Source organism: Octopus sinensis, linkage group LG26 (genome assembly GCF_006345805.1).
Source record: "Octopus sinensis linkage group LG26, ASM634580v1, whole genome shotgun sequence".
Lineage (NCBI taxonomy): Eukaryota > Metazoa > Mollusca > Cephalopoda > Octopoda > Octopodidae > Octopus > Octopus sinensis.
The window spans coordinates 20,880,517-20,890,924 of NC_043022.1; positions in this window are offsets into that span (position 1 = coordinate 20,880,517).

Below are 10,408 nucleotides of genomic sequence, written 5' to 3' on the forward strand. Positions count from 1 at the left end.
CCCATCTGTACATGCCATGACTATAGATGATAGCACTAGTGTGCTAACTGAACTGGTTGATCCTGGCCATGGACAGTTTGTTGTCTGTTTATCCACTCAACATCATTATCATCATCGTTTAACGTCCGCTTTCCAAGCTAGCATGGGTTGGACGGTTTGACTCAGGGCTGGCGAACCAGATGGCTGCACCAGGCTCCAATATTGATCTGGCAGAGTTTCTACAACTGGATGCCCTTCCTAATGCCAACCACTCCGAGAGTGTAGTGGGTGCTTTCATGTACCACTGGAACGAGGGCCAGTCAGGCGGTACTGACAACGGCCACGCTCAAATGGTGTTTTTTACGTGCCACCTGGACAGGAGCCAGTCCAGCGGCACTGGCAATGACCTAGCTCAAATGTTTTTTCACATGCCACCGGCACAGGTACCAGTTAGGTGATGCTGGTAACGATCACGCTCAAATGGTGCTTTTTACATGCCACCAGCACGAAAGTCAGTTATCCACTCGAGCAACGATCTGCTTGGATGGTGCTCTTAGCACTCCACTAGCATGGATGCCAGTCATTGAATTTGATTTCAATTTCACTTGCCTCAACAGGTCTTCGCAAGCAGAGTTTAGTGTCCAATGAAGGAAAGGTACGCATAAGTGGACTGGTTACACCCCTGGCATAGGTCACGAGGTTATGGTCTCATTTGGCTTGCCGGGTCTTCTCAAGCACAGCATATTTCCAGAAGTCTCGGTCACTACTCATTGCCTCGTTCATTTACTGAAATAGTTCGCATCCCATGATTTCAACATACCCTGGCGCAAGTGGTTACATGTTATTTAACCCCTAGCTGGGACCCTGGCAGGTACTGTCACTCAAGGTTTAGAGTATTGACACTCTGTTAGTTATAATGAGGAGGGTTCCAATTGATCCAATAAGCAGAGCGGCCTCTTTTACTCTTTTACTTGTTTCAGTCATTTGACTGCAGCTATGCTGGAGCACCACCTCTAATCGAGCAACCCGACCCCAGGACTTATTCTTTGTAAGCCCAGTACTTATTCTATCGGTCTCTTTTGCCGAACCGCTAAGTTACGGGAACATAAACATGCCAGCATCAGTTGTCAAGCAATGCTAGGGGGACAAACACAGACACACAAACACACACACACACATACATATATATATATATATATATTATATATATATATATATATATATATCAACAATCAAGGAACGGCCATAATAGGCCATTCACCCACTAGAAATAACAGCCAAAGCTTCAACCGCAAATAAAAGTCAATTCCGTAAACAGGAGAAAATTTAAAAAACATTTACCCTGTAATTTCTTATACGATGCACCGTTTCATCTGCTGTTTAATGGTAAACTAACCTGATTAAATTAAATCAAGCCAATCTTCCATAGGCCCTCAGATTCTTCTTTGCTGGTGGCAAAAAAATTCTACAAAATTTTTTTTTGCCACCCTATATTGATTAATTATATATATATATATAAATAATAAATATTAGGGAATAAATCCAAATTTACAGGGAAAAAAATCAGATTTAGGATTAAATCCAATTTTATAGTAAAATATTATAAAATATTATTAGAGACAAAACCACTATTTTGCAAAACAAACAAGGAAGACTTAATCAATACATAAAATTTTAATAAATAGTCTATTTATTTATTAAAATTTTATGTATTGATTAAGTCTTTCCTTGTTGTTTTGCAAAATAGTGGTTTTGTCTCTAATAATATTTTATATATATATATACACACACATATATACGACGGGCTTCTTTCAGTTTCATGAAATTAACATGCAAGTGGCTGAGGGCACCGCAGACATGTGTACTCTTCATGTAGTTAGTTCTCAGGGAGATTCAGCATGACAGTATGACAAGGCTGGCCTTTTGAAATACAGGTACTGCTCATTTTTACCTGTTGATTGGAGAAATGGAAAATGAAGTGTCTTGCTCAGCGACACCATGCGCTGCTGGGAATCGAACTCACGACTTTACAGGTTGTAAGCCAACTACCCTAACCACAAAGCTACACACCATCACAGGGCCAGATATACCTGGGAACATTGATGGCTAAGAGCTGGTTTCATACTCCTCAAAGCCCTGGAATCTGAACCATGGCTCACCCAAACACTGCCATTGTCCCTAAAAACAAAATAAATCCCACAGTGTCTTTTATTCCCTCAATCTCACACTGCTATCACTAATTCCATGTCTTCCATTAGTTCACCAAAGTGAAAAAAACCTACCAATTACTTCACTAAACTATTAGGTTCACCATTGACTGACATTTCTGTCGTTCATTTCATCTTTGAAGAGTTATTTCCCCTGAGATCCAACTACCGTTTTTTTTTTCTCTAAATTTGGGATCAAATTTCTTGGTTTCCGAGAATTATTGGCAAAACCTTTTTGGCAGAATTCTGGTAGAAATAGTCCATATACTCCCTTATAACTTTTTTTTATTAATTGTTTGAAATTTTCAGAATTTTTTTGCGAATTTGTGTTCTGCACATGGGAATCCATATGATTATGAAAAAAAATTTTATTTTTTGTGATTTAAGGGTGATTTAGCTGTTGTTTTTAGCACATCTCTTGGTCACCTGATACCTTCCTCGTTTCTTTATCGCTCTGACCTGCATTGATGTATTTGGATATTTTTCTTCCCATAAACACATTCAAGGTCTGTTGCTTGTATTTAAGCAAAACGTCTATACAACTCTGATTTTTTTTTTTTAAATCGTAAAAGTAAAAATTTTAGGATTTATATAGGAGTAAAATGTTTTAGAATTTTTTCTTCTTTTTTTTATTGGTATATGAATTCTCATGTGTAGAACACAAATTCATCTTCAAGGGTTCTTTCTTCAAATCAAGCCTTGGACTTTTATTTAAAAGCCTCGAACTTATTTTATAGGTCCCTTTTGCTAAGTTACAGCACCTTAAACACACCAGCACTGGTTGTCAAATGGTGGAGGGCAAATAGATACGAGAACACAGACACACAAACACACATATGTATATAAACACGACAGGCATCTTTCAGTTTCTGTCTACCAAATCCACTCACAGGGCTTTGGTCGGCCCACGGCTATAGTAGAAGACATTTGCTCAAAGTGCCATGTAGTGGGACCGAACCTGGGACCATGTGGTTAGGAAGCAAGCTTCTTATTTCTTTATTGCCCACAAGGGGCTAAACATAGAGGGGACAAACAAGAACAGACAAAGAGATTAAGTCGATTACATCGACCCCAGTGCGTAACTTGTACTTAATTTATCGACCCCGAAAGGATGAAAGACAAAGTTGTCCTCAGCGGAATTTGAACTCAGAATTTAACAGCAGACTAAATCCCGCTAAGCATTTCACCCAGCATGCTAACGTTTCTGCCAGCTTGCCGCCATCTCTCAGTTTCTGTCTACCAAATTCACTCATAGGTCTTTGGTCAGCCTGAGGCTATAGTAGTGCCATGTAGTAGGACTGAACCTGGGACCATATGGTTAGGAAGCAAGCTTTCTTACCACACAGCTGGCCATTCAGTGTTTTAAAATATTTTGTATGTTTTGGAAGTTTAACCAATTTATTATGCACAAATTTTAAGTACTAAAATCTTATATGGGTTGCGAAGGCCCATTATGGCTCCCGGTTGAGAACTGCTGTCTTAAATTGATTTGGTTTCTATCACTGGTTAGCATGGCTGTATGGTTAAGAAGCTTGCTTTGCAACAACCTTTTCAAACTCCACCTGTCTAACACCTGTAGACATGTTTACAAAGTCAGAAAACAGCACAGCTCCCATGACTTTCGGAAACATTTTTCCGTGCTAAGAGTTGCTGAAGCATGGAACAAACTACCGGCATCAGTTGTTAGTTGTCGGAGCACTGCATCCTTCAAAACTTCCATGCTTCCTGAGATTTGCCAACACTACAACCTGATTTTCTCCCCTCCATACACACGCAAGCATGTTTCTGACTCATACACTGTTCACTTTCCAGACATCTGTACATTACTGCATATATATTCTTTTACTTGTTTCGGTCAGAGCTTAGTGGAGCTCTGGTGTGTATGATCTGATGGTTGGTCATGCTTGGGAATCCAGCAAGATAATCTAATGACACTTGCTTCTGATAGGACCCTGTGGAGGAGGTGTTTGAGGACTCTCCCTCCATGACCCTCCCACGAAAAGTGTGTAAAGAAGATGGATGTCTGATTAGAATGTCACGGAAGAATCACGGAATAGATTCTTTAAACCAAGCCAGCCAGCAAGAAACTTAGGGGTAGACCAAGGACAAAATATTTGGATAATATCCATAATCTTAATTACTCTTTTACTTGTTTTAGTCATTTGACTGTGGCCATGCTGGAGCACCGCCTTTAGTCGAGCAAATCGACCCCAGGGCTTATTCTTTGTAAGCCTAGTACTTATTCTATCGGTCTCTTTACCGAACTGCTAAATTAAGGGGACGTAAACACACCAGCATCGGTTGTCAAGCGATGTTGGGACAAACACAGACACACAAACATATACACACACACACAAACATATACACACACACACATATATATATATATATATAAAATATTATTAGAGACAAAACCACTATTTTGCAAAACAAACAAGGAAAGACTTAATCAATACATAAAATTTTAATAAATAGTCAAAAAAACCGCCACCTCATAAAATTTTAATAAATAGTCAAAAAAACCGCCACTAAAATTTTAATAAATAGTCAAAAAAACCGCCAAATAGTGGTTTTGTCTCTAATAATATTTTATAATATTTTACTATAAAATCGATTTAATCCTAAATCTGATTTTTTCCCTGTAAATTTGGATTTATTCCCTAATATTTATTATATATATATATATATATATATATATATATATATATATACACATATATACGATGGGCTTCTTTCAGTTTCCACTCACAAGGCTTTGGTCGGCCCGAGGCTATAGTAGAAGACACTTGCGCAAGGTGCCACGCAGTGGGAGTGAATCCGGAACCATGTGGTTTGTAAGCAAGCAACTTACCACACAGCCACTCCTACGCCTATGTCAAACTTTCGGAACCCATCAAGAGATCCTTTGAAAAACCCCATATTAGTCACTTGCATTAGGGATCATACTCTTTCAGCCATTATCTAAGAAAGGATAGTCATGGAAACTGAACTGAAGATAGCAAGCCTGACCTTTTATCAACCTCCACAGATTGGGCTGCTACTTCTATGCATTGAAAGATCACAGGTCCTGAACTAGGAACTTGTGATTAGAATGTCGCAGAAAAAGACAGATTCTTCAGGCCAAGCCAACCGACAAAAGACCTAGGGGTAGACCAAGAATGAGATGTTAGGATAATATCTATAGTTCCCGTTGGTGACACTTGGAAATCCATCAAGTAGCATTACACCAGCGGTCCTTTGAAAGAACCCCTATTTCGGCCACTGGCGCCCTTTTGGTCATTACCTAACATTCATGACTATAAGTGAAGGTAGGCATGGAAATTGAATTGAAGATAGCAAGTCTGGCCTTTTATCAGCCTCCACAGATTGAGCTGCTGTTTCTATGCATTGAGAAGTTACAGTTCCAATACCACAGACACATGGGTAGGATCTTTTCTACTCTAGGCGCAGGCCTGAAATTTCGGGGGAGGAGACCAGTCGATTACATCGACCCTGTATGCAACTGGTACTTAATTTATCGACCCCGAAATGATGAATGGTAAAGTCGACCTCGGCGGAATTTGAACACAGAACGTAAAGACAGACGAAATAATTATTTCTTTACTACCCACAAGGGGCTACACACACAGGGGGCAAACAAGGACAGACAAATGGATTAAGTCGATTACATCGACCCCAGTGCGTAACTGGTACTTAATTAATCGACCCCGAAAGGATGAAAGGCAAAGTCGACCTCGGCAGAATTTGAATACAGAACGTAGCGGCAGACGAAATACCGCTAAGCATTTAGCCTGGTGTGCTAACGTTTCTACAAGCTTACCACCTTAGACATATGAGAAGAATGTACTTATTCTATCATTCACACTTGCCGAACCTCTAAGGTACAAAGAGGGTAAACAAACTAACATCGGTTGTCATGAAGCGGTGGAGGACAAACGCAAATGCACACACACACACACGCACACTTATATAAACTGGATTCCTCACAGTTTCCGTCTACCAAATTCTCTCACAAGGAATAGGTCGGCCCGAAGGATAGTTGAAGGCTGTTGCCCAACGTGCTGCGCGGTGAGACTGAATCTGAAACCACGGGAGTTGCTAAGCGAATGTCTTAAACACACAGCCATGCCAGCGCCCGTTTCGTGAATTAAATGGTAAAAAGAAATTGGAAAGAAAGATAGAAGTAGGTCACGGGAATTGATATTTTTGAAAGTAGAAACAAAATCAAAGATGGGGAACATATTTACTTAGGTTATCAGCCGTTCTGATGCCAGTTTTTCATCACATTGTGATTATAAAACATTTCATACAGCTTTAGCGAACCAATTATTGACAAACACGAATGGACGCCTTGAAGCAAGATCACATCTCTTAAAACTACTCTCGATTCCCAAAAGAAACAAAACGAATTTACTGACATTGCAAAATACCTTTGCTAGACGTTATGAACATTACTTAATCGTATTCTTTTTTTCATATAACCTATCTTTTAAGAAGGAAATCATTTAAAATGTCGATTTAACAAATTAATAGAATTTCCTCTTATTTGTACATTAAGTGTCCACAGGGTCTTTTTTTGCTTTCTGTTTTCCCTTTTCTTTTCTTTTCAACAACCAGTCAGTCGGTTTGTTGGTTGTCATTATTTTCTTACAATTAAAGGCGGTGAGCTGGCATACGGACAAGGACAGCTATGTAAAGTAGTGCTGGTCTCTAACTGTGGAGGGAACCTGTGGAAGAAGTAGACCCAGGAAGACATGGGGCGAGATGGTTAAGCATGATCTTCAAATGTTGGGTCTCATGGAGGTGATGACAAGTGACCGAGTCTCTTGGCGATATGCTGTGCTTGAGAAGACTCGTCGAGCTGAGTGAAATCGTTGTCGTGGCCGTTGCCAGTTTCATAGAAATAGCACCCGTGCCAGTGGCACATAAAATAACCACCCAGTACAGAGTGGTTGGTGTTAGGAAGGGTATCCAGCTGTAGAAACCAAGCCAAAATCAAACTGGAACGTGGTGCAGCCCCAAGGCTTACCAGTTTCAAACAAACCATCTAACACACACCAGTATGAAAACGGACATTAAATGATGATGATGATGATTAACGCTTATATATATATATATATATATATATGTGTGTGTGTGTGTGGCGATTTTCTTTCTCCGTCTTCCCTTCCTTGGACCTTTCCTTCTTCTGTTTCTGACGAAGAGCTCTGCTCGAAACGTTAAATCCTCCTTTGTTTCCTTTCCTGAGCGTCCAATAACACTGTGCTTGTTCCACGTCCTCACATTGTTGCATTTTCTCTTTGTGTTTTCATGCTTGGATTAACTTTATATATATATATATATTGTTTATTCCTTCTCGAGCCATACTTGGCTCACTAGGGCCGGTTTCCCAGTTTCCTTGGCGTATAGGTTCCCCACCTGGACGGGACGCCAGTCCGTCGCAGGTGAGCTGCAAGAAGCAGGAGGAAAGAGTGAGTTGTGGTGAAAGAGTCAGCAGAAGCTTGCCATTACCTTCTGCCGGAGCCGCGTGGAGCTTAGGTGTTTCGCTCATAAACACACAAATCGCCCGGTCTGAGATTCAAACCCGTGATCCCTCGACCGTGAGCCCGCTGCTGTAACCACTTGGCCATGTGCCTCCACACACACACACACACACATATATATTAACGTGTATATATATATATATATCTCCACACACACACACACACACACATATATTAACGTGTATATATATATATCTCCACACACACACTCATATATATTATATATATTATATATATATGTATATAATTTCAACAATTGAGGGCAAAATTAATTAATTATTAATCAATTTCACCAAGTGTTCAGTATGCAAAGGGACCATTCAGGCGAATTCAAATTATTACATTATATAAAAGGGCTTAGTAAAAATTACTTTGCCGCATACTGAACTCATTAGAAATAGCAGCTAAAAAACTTTTTTAAAGCTATTTCTAATACTTAAAGAAAATCTCTCTCATATATAGTGTTTGCTTAATTCAACTCACAAAAGTTTGGGGGTAAGGACATCGAAAAATCAAATGCTAAGGTTATTCGAGAACGTACGTTTCAAGATTAGTCAAAACAACACTTCTATCATCAGCTCAGAAATTCCTTGGTTTGGATTTGGAAACACTGAAAATAAGAACATACCCTTTCGAAGATCTGCTCCCAACTAACAGTGCCAACAAATTCAAATAAGCAAGCGAAGAATCTCTGTTCTCCCCTTTCCACCAGCGTGGGTTAAAATCATCAAACACTATGCTTATTTCGGTAAAATCCGAAGCATTAATCAGAGGGAGATTAATTATAATTTCAACAATTGAGGGCAAAATTAATTAATTATTAATCAATTTCACCAAGTGTTCAGTATGCAAAGGACCATTCAAGGCGAATTCAAATTATTACATTATATAAAAGGGCTTAGTAAAATAAATTACTTTGCCGCATACTGAACTCATTAGAAATAGCAGCTAAAAAACTTTTTTAAAGCTATTTCTAATACTTAAAGAAAATCTCTCTCATATATAGTGTTTGCTTAATTCAACTCACAAAAGTTTGGGGGTAAGGACATCGAAAAATCAAATGCTAAGGTTATTCGAGAACGTACGTTTCAAGATTAGTCAAAACAACACTTCTATCATCAGCTCAGAAATTCCTTGGTTTGGATTTGGAAACACTGAAAATAAGAACATACCCTTCGAAGATCTGCTCCCAACTAACAGTGCCAACAAATTCAAATAAGCAAGCGAAGAATCTCTGTTCTCCCCTTTCCACCAGCGTGGGTTAAAATCATCAAACACTATGCTTATTTTGGTAAAATCCGAAGCATTAATCAGAGGGAGATTAATTATAATTTCAACAATTGAGGGCAAAATTATTAATTATTAATCAATTTCACCAAGTGTTCAGTATGCAAAGGGACCATTCAAGGCGAATTCAAATTATTACATTATATAAAAGGGCTTAGTAAAATAAATTACTTTGCCGCATACTGAACTCATTAGAAATAGCAGCTAAAAAACTTTTTTAAAGCTATTTCTAATACTTAAAGAAAATCTCTCTCATATATAGTGTTTGCTTAATTCAACTCAAAAGTTTGGGGGTAAGGACATCGAAAAATCAAATGCTAAGGTTATTCGAGAACGTACGTTTCAAGATTAGTCAAAACAACACTTCTATCATCAGCTCAGAAATTCCTTGGTTTGGATTTGGAAACACTGAAAAAAAACATACCCTTTCGAAGATCTGCTCCCAACTAACAGTGCCAACAAATTCAAATAAGCAAGCGAAGAATCTCTGTTCTCCCCTTTCCACCAGCGTGGGTTAAAATCATCAAACACTATGCTTATTTCGGTAAAATCCGAAGCATTAATCAGAGGGAGATTAATTATAATTTTCAATTGAGGGCAAAATTAATTAATTATTAATCAATTTCACCAAGTGTTCAGTATGCAAAGGGACCATTCAAGGCGAATTCAAATTATTACATTATATAAAAGGGCTTAGTAAAATAAATTACTTTGCCGCATACTGAACTCATTAGAGTTTTAGCTGCTATTTCTAATGAGTTCAGTATGCGGCAAAGTAATTTATTTTACTAAGCCCTTTTTATAATGTAATAATTTGAATTCGCCTTGAATGGTCCCTTTGCATACTGAACACTTGGTGAAATTGATTAATAATTAATTAATTTTGCCCTCAATTGTTGAAATTATAATTAATCTCCCTCTGATTAATGCTTCGGATTTTACCGAAATAAGCATAGTGTTTGATGATTTTAACCCACGCTGGTGGAAAGGGGAGAACAGAGATTCTTCGCTTGCTTATTTGAATTGTTGGCACTGTTAGTTGGGAGCAGATCTTCGAAAGGGTATGTTCTTATTTTCAGTGTTTCCAAATCCAAACCAAGGAATTTCTGAGCTGATGATAGAAGTGTTGTTTTGACTAATCTTGAAACGTACGTTCTCGAATAACCTTAGCATTTGATTTTTCGATGTCCTTACCCCCAAACTTTTGTGAGTTGAATTAAGCAAACACTATATATGAGAGAGATTTTCTTTAAGTATTAGAAATAGCTTTAAAAAAGTTTTTTAGCTGCTATTTCTAATGAGTTCAGTATGCGGCAAAGTAATTTATTTTACTAAGCCCTTTTATATAATGTAATAATTTGAATTCGCCTTGAATGGTCCCTTTGCATACTG